Source organism: Wasmannia auropunctata, unplaced genomic scaffold (assembly GCF_000956235.1).
Source record: "Wasmannia auropunctata unplaced genomic scaffold, wasmannia.A_1.0 LD335998.1, whole genome shotgun sequence".
Lineage (NCBI taxonomy): Eukaryota > Metazoa > Arthropoda > Insecta > Hymenoptera > Formicidae > Wasmannia > Wasmannia auropunctata.
This window is the reverse complement of record NW_012026892.1, coordinates 743102-759100: the sequence shown is the minus strand read 5'-3', so window position 1 is coordinate 759100 and position 15999 is coordinate 743102. Positions and strand designations below refer to the sequence as shown.

General features: G+C 36.3%; 2 protein-coding genes across 7 annotated transcripts in view; one reads left to right on the top strand and one right to left on the bottom strand.

Moving 5' to 3' along the window:
* The window catches only part of LOC105453564, a 90053-nt gene that overhangs the window by 16088 nt on the left and 57966 nt on the right, over positions 1-15999 (bottom strand). The window lies entirely within an intron of this gene.
* Positions 14023-15999, top strand: part of LOC105453563 (trichohyalin-like) — a 43872-nt gene continuing 41895 nt past the window's right edge. Inside the window, exons 1-2 of one of the 2 annotated variants that reach the window (XM_011695626.1) lie at positions 14023-14169; positions 14470-15001. The gene's annotated coding sequence lies outside the window, so the exon portion shown is untranslated. Of the gene's footprint in view, positions 15002-15999 lie in introns of both variants that reach the window. The other variant, XM_011695625.1, reaches the window with a different exon arrangement.

The following is a 15999-nucleotide window of genomic DNA, read 5'->3' as shown; positions in this document are numbered from 1 at the left end:
TAAAATTTCTCTTATAATTAAAAAATTGAAAACACTTTGAATTCTCAGAATGAATGGCTTTTAACTTTAATTAATTAACTTATAATTAATAATTAGTTAATCGATATTAAGTCGATATTTCCTCTTTCATCTTTTCATTTACTTCGTAATATAAGCTTAAATAAAATACATTTGTTTAAATTGTAATCAGTTATTAAAAATTCTATTACTGTATATTCGAAATAAATATTACAGTTCAGTTTCTAAAGATTTTAATGTGGCTTTTTAAAAATATTATTCTACCTTCTGATATTCCATTTTCTAACAAATTCTGTGCATTTTTTTCAACTTCAGCATTTCGTAAAATATTGAAACTAATGAAGAGAGCCTTCAATTGCATTAGAAAAGCCACGCGCTCGAAACTGAATACTACATCACGTTCCCGCGTGATAAAAATTCAGAGAACACTTCTCTAACTCATTATAACTCGCTATAACTCGTTCGGCGGCTCATTCCGAGCAAACTCTCCTAGCACAGGCTCAAAGACGTTTGAAAATTCCATTGAAAAAAAAATTCCGAATTGAGTGTTTCGACGGGGATGAGGGTATTTCAAGCCAAGACCCGCTTCATTTAACAAAACTCCGCGAGGCTGCACGTTTGATCTCGCTCCGTCGGATGAAATTGCGATGCAAAACGATCGCCCGCGGGGATCGGCGGCGGCGCGGCGGCGACGGCGGCGGCGGTGGGTCCGATAGCGACCGGTCGTTAAGAAAGTTCCGCGGGAGTCACGGATTTATCGGACAGATTCCGAGTGGCTACGTGTCGGGACGTGGAGCTCTGCACGGGAAGTAGATAAACGAGAGACGTCTGATACATCGCCTCGCCCGATACTTCTCGTCAGTCGGTCCCCCGCAGTCGCGTCTCGCCGGCCACGGGGACCCCGAGGCCATGAAATTATTCGAGATCTCTAATGTCCGAAGTGTTTCGCCATACGACGTCCGAAGCCCCGGGAATTTACAACGGTATATAACTTCAGTGAATTCAAATTTCGAAGCTATGAATATGAATAATGATCTCGGTATTGTTTCCGGGTGGATAGAAACGCGAGAATTACTGTGTGAGATAGCTCCTTCCATATTTATAGGATCGAAAATTAAAGTCAGCGAGACTAATATCAAGTTCCTAATAATAGCACGTGTACATGTAATCGCGTGTGTAAACGTGTATATTAAAAATGCCGTACTTCAAACAATATTATATTCATGCCCAATACGAAACGAAAAATTCAGTATTGTCGCAGCCGACGATGAATCGCCAATGTAATTGCGCAACAGATATGCAATAACAGAAACGAAGTATGTGAATGAAACGTTATCCATCGGGGGGTTTTATCTCACGCTGAAAGACGGCACTGCGTCCCTATACGTCTAGATAAATCGAAGAGCGTCTCTTCTATCGAATAATTCCACACCGACGTGCGCCGCCCACTCAACGAAATACCCTGCGCACTGATTTTTCTCTTGTCGAATAATATCACGACGGAAAAATCAGATTATTAAGACACGCCCCAATTTTCTTCGCGTATAGTGGATACGATCTAAGTAATAGCTGCAGACAGATATGGACAAATGAGATGAGACACGGAGGATTATCCCTTTCATAGAGGGTGTGCTAGGACGGATATAATTCAACATCTTTCCAAATTTCTGTCTTGTTGAAGACAAATTTTTGTAAATTTAAAAATTTATATTGTACCTTTTGCATGCTATATTATGTAATATTACCCAAAAATTATTTTAGCAGTTAAAGAAGATATAACAGACAGTATATACATTTTTTTCCTCATGAATATTATCTTTTCTTCTATGATAGTTTGAAGAGAACACACTGAGTGGACTGAAGAAGAAGAAATTTGTAAGCAATGATAAATGGCAAACGATCGATTATCGGTGTTCAATATCTGCGTAAAAAAATGATTTTTTTACAAGCAGTATCGACAGGATTACCTCTATCGCATAAGACGCGATGGTATGCGTATAACGCTGTCAGCACGCTTCTCGAAGAAAATTTCTATCCGCTCAATATGAAAGTTTCTCGTGAATTTATAATTTCTTCTCGTAGATCCCCCGGGTTTCAATCCTGCTAACACGACGCTGCAAATTTGCCAGAACTTTTACCAGCAATGTCGGAAAAACGCGTCATATAAAATTCGTCTTTTTACAAGGCACTTTCGAAAAATTGTACGACAATTTTTACAAGGAATATTGTCACAGTCATGATATTAAACGTTACAATAAACATGTAATAGTTAAATGGATAAAAAATCTTTCAAGGATATTTCATTATTATTCAATTGTTCGAACATTTTTTATGCCGTTAAATATCTTTAATCTAGCGCAAGATAATTAATATAAAGTACAATAGTTTCATGAGCTACATTAATCATTTTTATTATCGTTCAATTGCTCAAAAATTTTTTATATTTTAGAATACCTTAAATCAAAACGGGATAAGAAAATTACTAAAGTAATAGCAAAGAATATTTATAAATTATAATCAAGAGATGCCTTTAAAATACTTGAAATCTTCGTCTTATTACAGCGATATCGTTATTGATTAAATTACTTTGGAAATGTGAAATTTCTTCGTAACTTTCACGAGGAAGCAGAACGCCTAACAAAATCCAAGTAGATTGCATGAAAAAATGAATTATTGTTTATCTAAGAGATTCAGAGGATTCAATGTCATGCAAAATTGGCGGAAATATTGAGCACACAAACGCTGAAAACAAACCTTTGGGAGATGAATCTACAGGAGTGTAAACGCGATCGCGGTTACAGATATTCGCGCGAATATGCACGGCATTCTATTTCAAACCCATTAAATCGCCGACTACGCATTGCCTGTGTGCATAAAGCAATTGAATTTATTGCCGAAAGGCGCAGTGCTAAGTGAAGCTCCGATCGTGCTCACGTACGATAAACCGTGCAGGAATTCTACACGCGGCTATCGCGCGAATAACCGATTCTCTAGCTCTACCCACCGAATCGCGTGCACTTTCGATGCATAGAAAGGCGCCTGACGCCATCTCCTCACGAAATGCGCTTGAATTCGAGCATGACATAACTTATAAGTATGTAGGATTACAGTAGACAACAATATCTCTATTGTGTTACTAATTGTAAGTTAACGATTTTCATTAAGGAAGGAACTAACTATATAGTTCAATAAAAATCTCATAGAGAAAGCATCATTTTTTATAATTTTCAAAACCTTAACAGTTGATATTTTAGCAAATGACGTCTAAAATTCCGATAAAGTGAAACATATTCAAAATGGAGCAAACAATAATGTTCCACGTTTTATCTCGATTGAAGCTTAATTTGCAAGAAACTTTTGATTTCCAATAAAACTTTTGACTTACGACAAAAAACTTATTGCTGCTTCGATAAAAAATTTTATCAACTTTAATTGATGATTTTAAATTTGAGCTCCATGTATTCACTTTCTGGAACACTCTGTATTACTCATCAAGAAGAATAGCGATTGTGTGATCTATAATACGCGCCGTCAGATGACTGCATCGATGACTGTCACACAAACGAATGGGCAATCATGCACACATTGCGAAATTATTCTGAGTTAAAAAAATGTTTCGCGACATTGCGCAGTTGTGTGCGAACAATGACATTCCACACATCGGGCTCCACCCATATGTACTATATAAGGTATATTACGCGCAAACTGTAAAGACTGTGCTCCTTGCCAATTATTAATAGTGATTACCTCGACGCGTTTTAGATTTCTCCGGGATAACTTTATTGCGCTCTCCGCTCTACGATTCCGTCATTGTTGAGTCACCGCAATTTTAATTGCAGACTGCACGTTTACTTTGACATTGAAACTTCTTAATTATCAATTATTTGCAAATTTTATTTTATTTGTAGACAGACGGATATTCAACTCGTATATTTAAGCAATCCGCGGTTTCATAAATTAAGCACGAGAATGAATAAAAGATAATTGCTCGTCTTTTTTTTTAATTAGATTTTCTGTTAATAATCCTTTTCTATTTAAATGCTGAGATCGACGATGGCTCGTTTCCTCTTTCATCTCTCTTTTTCTTCTCATCAAAAAATTTCAATAACACGGCAAAATTTTATTTCAAACTTATCTCACGAAAGCCACGGACACTTAAACAGCTACAGCCACAAAAAGTCATTGTCCAACGCGCTTGTCGGTTATCACAACCCGACATGCTGAAGCGCACGTGCACAAAGTCGGTGATAATGAGGCGTGAAAACGATCCAACCCTTTCCCCCTCGCGGTATCGCGGGATGGCGTATATCAAGTATCCCTTTAATGGCGAGATCCCAAGCAGCGAGAGAAGAATCGACACCGTCCAATATCCGTGATTTACGATTCCCGCGAGGTCTCGTCGGCCGACGAATTCGCGACGAATAAAAATACGAAGGCCGCGGGAGGAAGTGAGGGTGGAAGAAAAGTGAGGAGGGCGAGATAAAAAAGGTGAGGCTCGCGCAAAAAAAAAGAGGTGGCGGACCGAGGTGGTCCCTCGAGATAGCGGGTTGTTCAAACATTTGCATCGCCACTGACGATGAATCACGGTGTGCCGCGAATAACGCAGTCTCCCTCCCCCCTCTGCGCGTTATATCCCGACGGAAGGGATTATAATACCTAGAGACGAGAGAGAGAGAGAGAGAGAGAGAGAAAATGGGCGGATAGAGGCGCTTTTTTGCCCGGTCTATTAGGGGGCCGCAAAGAGATGTTCTTATTGTGTTCCGTGAATCCTGTAGCGCAATTAAAGTCGCCTTTTATTGCAATTAGAATCGAAATGGACAACGGATTCTCGCATCGCGCCGACTCCCTCTGCATCCTCGCGTCGCTCACCGAGTCCCTCGAGGAGGGAAACGGAGGGAAATTGAAAGGAAAGCGGGGAAGGGGGAGGACTGAAAGAGCCGAAGGTCGAGTAACTCGATTATGCGAATTTAATTCACGGGACGAGAACTGTTCAGCGTTTTTGAGCGCCTGATTGCGATAATATGCGATTTATTCCTTTTTATCCCTCTTATCTTACTATACATATGTATAGAACCTCCTTCCTTTCGTCCCATACGTAAAAAACATTCTTGTTTTACATGAAGTTTTTTTTAAGTATGCGATCTTATCTTTAAAATGCGTTAAACGCATATAAAGAATTATCTTAACCGCCGATCGATTAATCATTTGCATTCCTCGCTTCGCGGCTCAACGTTTCGTTACATAATTGCGATCGTGAATTATTGCATGAAGGATATACACAAAGTTCTTTTGTAGCTTCCGTGCGTGTTTATGTCGAATCATTATAATCGAGAACCTGTTTCGTGCGCTCGCCATTCTCTCGCTTATCACAGCAATGTTCTGGATAGTTTTTGCCTTTCCTCAAGGTCTCTCATTCTTACAAGTTAATTAGAGGACATCGTTGCAACAAAAAAAAAATCGATCTAGATCCAAATGCTCCACTTTACGCTCGATGTATACTCACGATCGCAATTACGCAACTGCACGAGAGCTATACAAGTCAAGAGAGGAAGAGAGGAGGAAAATGGTTTTTTCCCCATATTTACCTTCGCTTTGCGCCGCCTTTATGAGAACACACGCGTCTCTAGCAACCGTAAAAATTATGGTAATTTATCGTACACAGGGACATTCACGTTCGCAAAAACATGGAGGAAATAACTTCTTTGCTAAAGCGGACATGATAATTACGATGTTAAAGCATAGTTTTGTTGAAGCAACTAGTTTAATTAAAAATTGCTTTGACGTAATAAAAACAGAATGAATTACATCGCGCCGGTGAGACATGTAAAAATGTTAGCACGTAAACGGAGCCACTTTGAGAGTGCCATTTAAACTAGGCATTATATATTATAAAGTGGAAGCGAACGGCAATTTCATTCGTTCACGCGGAACAACAGAGCGTTTCGCGGAGAAAGCCGTAATTTACATCGGGCGATTGTGGTAAACGCGTCTGGATGGAATCTATAAAGACCGCGCACAGCACAACAGAATTTACCGTTTAATTATATCACAGAATATTTCACCAGACTTATCCAGAGAGTCGCGCGAGGCTCGCCTTGCGAGGGTGCATCGCGGCAATTTTGGTTAACACTGGCGATTCATAACACGTGTAACACACGTGCCGTAAATTCTGAAAGCATAATTATATGTGCGTGTGTGTGCGTTTGTGCATGGAGAAAATATAAATGCCTCGAAAATATGCCCGACCTGCTTAACTATTTGCGCCATAAACGCAAATATTATTCAAGTACATTGTGATAAGAAATCTATTATATATAACTATTATAGATAACTTTTATTCTACATTTTTTATATGTTAATGATACATATTTTTATATTATGTTTCATATACGATATAAAATTCATATTATGATTTCATTATTGAACAAAAATGGAAAGATTTTTAATGTTAAGTTGTGAGAATAATCTTGCATTAGTATTAGAACAGTCGTATTAACGTGTATTACACTTACTGAAGTCGGAAGAGAAAACATTTTAATAAGCTCTATTCCAACGGTAAAATCACATACGTTTTGATAATTCTTGATGAAACATTAAAAACAGTGATGATATTCGATGTGATTAGTCACATAACGATGCATCAGTCGAAAAACCTATGTAGGTTTATCTTATCTTAATTCAACAGAGAAATCTGAGAAGAAGGAAGAATGGAAGATTGGAATTCACTGACTCTCGAAGACGATGATTTGCGTTTCGTTTAACTTCAAGGAAATAGCATGATTAGCGGAAGTTCGAGTCGCTCTTCCCTCTCGCTCAATTAATTTTTTTTTTATTTTTTCAAGAAAAAGATTCAAACTATATAATAAAAATTAGTGGAGAAAAAAAATTAAAAAATAGATATTTAAAAAATCATCAGAATGCAATTTAATATTACCTTTCTTCGAAACTATATTAGATTGTCGCCAATAAATATCATTTTTGTAAATTTGTAAGGTAAGAGTAGAATTAACATAGTTAATGTAATTAGCATTTAATTTAAATTACGGTACTGTTTAATTAAAAATAATGATAATACAGAATTTATGCGTATTTATGAAATGTATTTCTCGTTCGTTTGATCGTAGAAAAATGATCTGATGATTTTATATACCCAGAAGAATGACATCATGGAAAAAACCCTCATAAAAGTAAACTTCATGAATCTGCTTATTTCCATAATACAATATGGGTCTTGTAAATCAGCTAGTTTCCAGGTTCATTCAAGAGATAGTACTCAGACAAAACAAGAATTCAACACAATCATTAATGCCCATTTTATATCATTCAAAAAGTTTCATTGTATCCTTTAAAAATAAATTTATTATAACACGTAACGAAAATATCAAAATATAAATACTTTCAAATTAAGTAATTCTGTAATTATAATCACTAATTTATTTATTTAGTTGTAATAAATATTTATAAATGAATTATAATAGCATAATTATCGAGACTTAATTATAATAAATAATGGCACAGAAATGTTAATAGTTAATTATATATAGGTATATATAATTAATATATAACATTGATACAATATATTTAATTGTTACATTATTTCTTATGCATAGATTTATCATTAAATTATTGAATACAATTCATGTTATTACTTTATTATTAAACAGAGTATTACTTTAGTATTAATATTCGTAATATTAAATTATGATAAGAATAAATTTCTTCGTGATAATTTCTCAATGTATTGTAATACTTTTAATTTTCAGCCATCAAGAATGCGTAATTAAGAAGCACGATTTAATTAAGTGAGGTCCATTATTAGGTTTATCCCAGTTAAAGTTCCCGTTTTCTGGAGCTAAGTTCATCATGCCTTTGAGGCCAGAAATCTTCATGGTATATATCCACTTTAGTCGGCACGCAGACGGATGCGCGTTCGTGGTCGAAAAAAAGCACGGGGTTTAATTAAATTCCGTGGATTGCTTTCGTGCCGTGGCGTTTCGGGTCGGTGCATTTTGTGACTGCAACGTGAATCCTTGCAGCAAGTACAAGACCCTGCTCCTGAGAACCATGCGCTACGTTGTTAATAGTAGAGACAAATCGACCCTACGCACTTGCAAATTTGGCGAAAATTTTACTCTTTAAAATAAATTTAAAATAAATACGCAATTCTTACATGTTGACGAAATATAATCTACAGTTTTTCAGAAATACTTTTACTTTAAATTGGTTTCACTTTTCAATTAGGTTTTTTATTATTGATTTTTTAACCGTATTTCTCTTAATTAAAAAACATTTTTTTACATACCGATTAGTAAGACAAATTTCTAACAAAAATTCTAAATAACGTAATATACTCACAAAAAAATGGTGTAATAATAATATTATAATGGCCCATATTTTGCGGGAGTATATTTTTAATGATTCGGCATACATATTTCTGAAACACTTTTGTCAAGCTCTATATAACTTCAATTTATTGTAATATAAAAAGAATATTAACCGAAACCTAATCCGATGATATGCATTGGAGACTTATTATTATCGATTGATTGCAGACTTATTAACAAACATAGTTAGGATTTCGCTAAGATTTTATTAGGATAAGCTTTTTTTATATTTCGTACGATCATTTTGTATATATGATGATGCGTGGTGCATGTCAATCGAATTTGTCTATACCATTCTCCGAGCTCTTTCACAGGCTATATTTGCATGACGTACCCTTGAACCTAATCTCCACGATTGCAAACGAGGTCGGGATTACACGATGTAAATTTATGAATAATCAATGGCTCTCGAGTTTAGCTGGTTCATTCGAAACGCTACTCTATCAAGATCAAAGCCATATACGCACACAGTGTCTCATAAGTATACATCGCCATTCATCTGTAAGCTATTTAAAAAATACAACGTAAATCTTTTTTCGATAAGAATGTAAAGATATAAATAATTTTATAGGAAGAAAAAAGACTAGCAATTAATTGCGTATTATTATTTTTTAAACTTAATAAAATAATATATTTCATGTAAAACAATTTAAATTTAAAACAGAAATGTTTAGATTTATTTTATATATCTATATATATATATATATATATATATATATATATATATATATATATATAAATATTTATTGTTATTATTCTTACGAGCCTAATTCCTTCAATTTATTTATTATTATCATGTAATATCTATTTTAGCATATTTGATATAAGGTTTATAAGGAAAATCACACTCGCAAATTCATCAGGAATTTACGGATAAAGCGATTGTCGATATTCGCATATGTATTGCAAAGTGCGAATTTAATTTTAATCCTCTAATGCCGTCGCCGCTAATTCTTTATTGATCCATTGTTTCATTCTTGATATCCGCAACATCCATTGTCGACGACAAATATCATGGATTGATAATAATTCTGACATTAAATATAGACAAAAATGGATTAAATAAATCCAGCCTAGACTTTTGGGAAATTCAACATGGACAATACTGTAACGTAATCTAGAAATCTTTTAACGAAATTCTATGATGCACATACGTGATCAAATCTTTCATTTTACACGCAGTCGTTCATATTTTGCATGACAGAAACATGAAATTCAAATTATTAATTTTATACACATTAACTGTTGACCCCCGGCTTGGCAGATCGAAAATACGCCATGTAGGAAAACTGAAAGATAAATTGACTGTCCGAATTTGAAAACGGGATTGATTTACGATCGGTGCATGTCGCATTAATATACGCAAGAAGAGGATCGGCGGAAATCTGGTGCGGTTGCAATTCGCGTTCTCGATTGAAAATAAAAAGGCGGACGTGTACACGTCCGCCGCAGCTCTCTCGCGTATCGACAGGCCAGATGCAGGGACGACCGCAACAATACCGAACTCGTTATTTTCCTTCGCTGGTGAAGATTAATTCGACCGCGGCCGATCCGCACCCGCGATTCGCGGAATTAATTCGAAGTTCGACGAGATAACGAGATTATTTAGAGAGAGCAGAAGAAGAGTATCACGTCAGCCGTTTTTCCCCATGACCGATAAATTCATAGGTATAAGGAGGAGATCGTGAATCACGCGTGATATGAACTTCGATCGCGTCAATTCTTATTAAGTAGAATCGTTAAATTAAAACGAATTATCAGCATGAATAACTAAAAGAGAATTTGTGTCTTTTACTATCGGAAATAAAGTAACCAAAAACGTAACATTTTGACTTATAGAGGCTTATATAAAGTCGGTCTAAATTAATCGATTTGTATTAATCAGATTTGTAATATGTAAGATATTCGACAATGTATTGCACAATTATTTTATGTACAATATTATAAAGTCAATTCCTTTAAACAAGTAATACGTAACCTTTCGCGAATTTTTTTATTACTAAGTAATAAACAATCGACTTATGTCAGCTTCATGCCGTTCGCTATAGTGTCGCTAAATAACCTGTTAATTATTCCATTAACAAACGGTTTAATTAATTAATTAATTTACCGTGTGGTTCTCGCGCAAACCGACGTTCGCGCATACTCATTTTCATCAACGGACCTAGCGCGATCGTTAACGCGCGCGCGCGCGCACACACAAGCATGTACGACAGATGCATTCCCACGTGCAAATTTAACGTGTCGACGTGCTCGCGTTACGTTAACGTTCCGTCTCCGCATCTGGGACGACGACGTTAGCGCGCGCACGCGAGCGCGCGCGCGCGCGCGAATTCAGTCGGCGGTATCTGGACACATTATCGCGTCATTGTTCGCGCTGAAACGCGTCAGGTCGTATATATGCGCGCCCACCGAAACATTATCTTTTCGTGTGCTCCGAAACTGTCTCGCCGTGGCGGAACAGAGGAGCCATAGCGAGCCTCGGCCCCGGGAAAGACGGAAGAGTGATAACGAATACGAGCTTCCTCCATCGCGTAAGAGAAGGTGTCGGGAAAAGCGGAGAGCGAGAAAAAAAAGTCGCGCGATGATATAATTACTGACAGAACGTGCAGGAGAGACAGAAAGAAAGAGAGAAGCTGCAACAACCGCAGAGGGAATACAAAAGATTTGCATTTCAAATATAAATGTAAGATATACCATCTATCCGGATAAGAGTAAAACAAAAGCGAAAAAGAAATGCCACGTAGATATCGTAACACGACGCCTTTCGGTCTCCGTTGCAAATGTCGCGAAGCTCAACCGCGGAGGTGGAGGCTCGGATCTCTGCAGTCTCCCGGCTCCCGGAAGAAAATATTTCACGATTTTTCTTTTGCGCAATTATCTCTTTTTCCCCTAATAGCATGATTAGCGAGCATTGACGATTACCGTAAGCTAACAATCGATATGTCTCATTCGACCAGTGAAATGCGGCGAAGAAATTTGGTGCTACCGAGAGAACGAATAAATCTCAACGGAGACAAGAGTGCGCAAGATGGACATTTTACGTATGGATCAGAATTGAAATATTAACATTTTATGAGAAGCGACAATTGTGATCGTAAGATTTCATGCCCGGCCGTAAATCAAGAGCCTCAATAGAAATTGTTGGAACAATAAATTCGACACTTCAATCCCTTTCAAGAGACACGATTTAATGATTGCAATTTTACGATGTCATGTTAAATTATTTTTAATATAAATAACACACGCACGTTTGCACACGGTGTAATCATGCAAAGCAGTTGACGGCAGACATTCGGTAGACTGTCGTCAGTTATCACGAGGTTTTCCCACGCACAGTGACGCACCGAGAGGACGATACGAAGCAGCAACGAATCTCGTCTGCCCAGAGCAGAGATAAGTATTTCCAAGCATATAAATGGATATTTAACACATTTAATTCTGACAGCCAGCAATAAAAATTGGATTGACATTTCGGAAAGTTAACTATGAACTGCATCCTTGCTGCACATTTTCAGCGAAATATGTGATCGTTTGGTCCTGGGTATATATTTGCTCGAGAACCCGTTTTAAGTAAATGTTGAATAACAGCTGAATGAGGGATGGTTCCGTATTTGTGCGGAGCGAATTAACTGATTATATGACTGTAGTCCAGCGGAATTAAATTCATTAGCTATATACAGAGTGGAGCGTGACAAAACAGCGAAATTAATAACCTGTTTGTATTAAAGTTAACAGTAAAAAAAATTTTAAACACTGCAAATGTCATGAAATTAACTAAAATTAAACCGTGAAATTTGTAATTACATACATATCATGCGGTATATTTTCGACTGAATCTTTCTAAAAAACAAATTAATATTTTCGCTTTATTTACAAATAAACGAATTATTGAAACAGATAAATAAATTGTAAAAATTGTAAAATCATGAAAACAAATCATCAAATTACATTTAAAAAACCAGTTAAAATAAACTTTTACTTTGATGAAAATTTTGTCGCAAAAAGCGCCTTACTCTGTACGCATTAACGAGATTGTAAGAAGAAGTTAAAACAAACCATCTTGTTTGAAACTTTTGTCATCATTTTTTTTCACGGTTGAGATAAGAAGCTCTCAGGTTCATGAGAAAAATCTCTTGCTAGCCGTTGGCGTGTAAAGATAATCCAAATAACGCACAATGACTTCGTTTTAAGAGGATTTACTGTATTTCTAGGCATTTTCCGCTTGTGAGCATATAAATGGAAACTCTTGTTGTCCATATTTTATACATATGAAATGAATTACAACAATGCATAATTATTTAATTTTCAATTTTGAAATTAATAATTAATATTGCGGTAATTGAGTGCAAAAAAATATATAGGCATATTTATATTATAAAAAATCTTAATTCAGAAAAATAAACTGTAAAAAAATTATTACAGCAGAATTTTTTGCCGCAGATATTTTATAATATTAAATTTAAATATTAAGTTTTAGATTTACATTGTTCATTTATGAATAAAAAAGTTTAAATATAATATTATGAAAACAATATAATTAAGAAATGAGCCAAAAACGAGCAAATGTTGACTGTAAATTTAGTTCTTTATTATCTTTATATTACAATTTCGCGATACTAGTTTCGACCTCACTAGGCCTTTCTCGGTCGCCTAAATACTTAATTTCGTGTAACGTAGCGCATTAAATATAAATAATGTATTTATTTTTACAATAACGAGCTGTTTATTATTAATCTATATCAATATATAATATCATGCATCTTCTTCTCTTTCGTCAATGTTCAATATTACATACGACACATCGGCTTCTTTATTGTCGATTCCCGCGACGTTGATTAACTCTAATCTCAGCGTACCATATCTTTCTATTCGTGTCATGATACGATCATCTGGAGAGAACGAATTCAGTTAACTTCAATTAAGGTTAACCAGTGTTAGAGGCATCGATTCCTAAAATGGAATGTCCATAATTCTAGTGCGTCAATCACTTCAAATTGCATAAATCCTCGCCCGTTAAGCCTAAATACAAAATAAAATTCCTGATTTGTTTTTTAACAATCAGATTAACACAATAGATATATTTTTACGTGATTTTATTTAAATATTTGGACTAAGTTAGTCCTTGTTCTTAATACACACACACACACACACACACACACATACATATATAAAATAAGTTTCTTTAGTAGCTCAAATTTATTTTTATTAATATATATATATATATATATATATATATATATATATCAAAGAAACTTATTTTATAGTACGAGATTCACTATGAATTTATCCATAATTTATTTATATTTACTCATTATAATAAGTACTTTATATATATAAGTACATTATAATAAGTACATTATAATAAGTCCGCGATTTTTTCCTGATTCTATCAAAATATTAATTTTCAAATTTATATTGTTTTGTACTTTTCAGATCGTATAGAAAAATTTCGTAAATTGAAATAATAAGCAAATTGTTGTACCGCGAGATTCCGGCTTCAGACTTTAGGCTTTAGACTTTACACATGTGACGGTGGGTGGTAACGGCTCGCAATTGCGTGGAGGGAGAAACGGCCACTTGGCAGGGGAATAATAACGACGGTCGGACTGACACACACGCGGCGTGCAAAGAGCCGTCGGAGACGTGAGGCTTTATAAATCGCGAGGATGCACGTCGAAGCAGTGACACCTCGGCCGACGACGGTGAAAAACGCGCGGCCGCGATCGACCAGGAGTGGCGAGCGCATTTTTCACACTTGAGCATCGTGAGTATCGTACTTGTGGAACGCGATTAAAAACGCGGCGCAAAAGTTTCCCAACAAATGACATCGGAAAGTTTTCCACTGATGCGATCAACGATCGCTCGCCTTGATACTTCTCTCGCGGAAAGATGGTAAAAGATTCCTCCCTTCTCCGAGGGAGGGATTGAAATCTCGACTTCGTACGAAGGGTAGTCTGATCGCGATTAATTTACCGGGCTTTCCCAAGTTTCCTCCTTGTTTTACCGACCTCGATCCGGCCGGTTTTGAACGAACCAAAGTATTTGAAGTAACCAATCTCCCAAGGTTTCTGGAAACATCAAGAAACGATATCGACACCTCCCGGCGAGAACAAACATTTCGCTTGCCATATTGCCGCACTTTAACGGCGCGGAGGTCGATCGTTCGGGACCATTCAATCGGTTAACTTCTCCGGAAACAGATCGACCGGAACTCACCGCCCCGAGGAAGATTGCGAGATTCTTCGACGCGCGACTGGTCGACGCGCTTCCAGCTGCAGTAGCATCGATCGTTGCAAATTGGATTGCCGCTAAGACTGAGGCGGCGGTGGGACCACCTTGGAATCGAGCAGACTTGTTCAGTGCCGCCGGTATCAGCGCGAAATTTCCAGAGAGTGAATTTCGGAGTTTCGGAGGCACATCGCAGCTTAATTCGCCACGGGAAAGGCGCACGTCTAACACCTGGGATGTGCCGTAAACGAGCGTGACCGAGAGAAAGAAAGGGTACGCGAACTGCACGTTTGCGGTCCACGGATGAGACTTGTTAGCGGCGGGCTTGTTATAGCGAGAGTCAATTAGCGGTGATCTTTGACAAGCAGGTAAGTACGAATTCTTTGACACTGGGGTGATAACGAATATGCTGAATTAAGCCTGTGAAGTAAGCGTGCAATTGTTTAATTAGAGGAAAATATAAAATGGTATTTCAATTACACACACGAGCTGTGCATCGAAATCTTCTTACTTCGCAAACGGTATAAAAATATAATTTTTATTTTATCTCTTTCTGCTATGTTTTTCATTAACGCGACATTGTAAGCTTGACATATGACAGTGATAACACATACGGACGTCGGGGTTGACTTTACTTTGGAAAGATCTAATAATCTGTGATCACACAAGTTCCACATGATTGCATATAATTAAACGCGGTTGATAGTCGCGTAGGAATTTATACGGGGCACTTTAATTACGTTATCATAAATGGAGATCAATTGAAAATCCTATTAGGGGCATTATGCAAATTTAATAACTGTTAATTAACGGATACTATGAAATTTCGATATGTAGTCCACGTATCATAGTCCCACTGACGTAATTATCGATACTTAATTGCTTTGGAATAACCAATTAAAGGACTTTTTCAAATATTTACACGGTTTCCATTGCACAATATGAGAAGACCTCGACATAAATTAAGAATGAACCGATACTTATTTTCTTCAGGGTTATCCGACGCACGATAAAGGGTGATAAAAAGTGCACTGTGAAAGAAACTAACACATTTAATTGTCAGGTTTACACGTTATTCTTCTACTTAACTACACTGTTAAATCGATAGTGTCAAATTTAACCTTATTTTAGTTGCCACTGCTCCTACTTAATAAATAGATATTTTTAACTACAACAATGGAGTTAAATAATTCAAAACTTTTCAAATTTAATCCAAATTTGAGTTAAATTTCATCGTTTTTTTTAAATAACTATATATCAAGTAGGAATAATGGCGACTTAAATAGGGTTAAATTTGACACTATAGGTGTACAGATTCGCATAATTCAATATCACGATATTTGAAGATATAATGATTTTTTTTAAA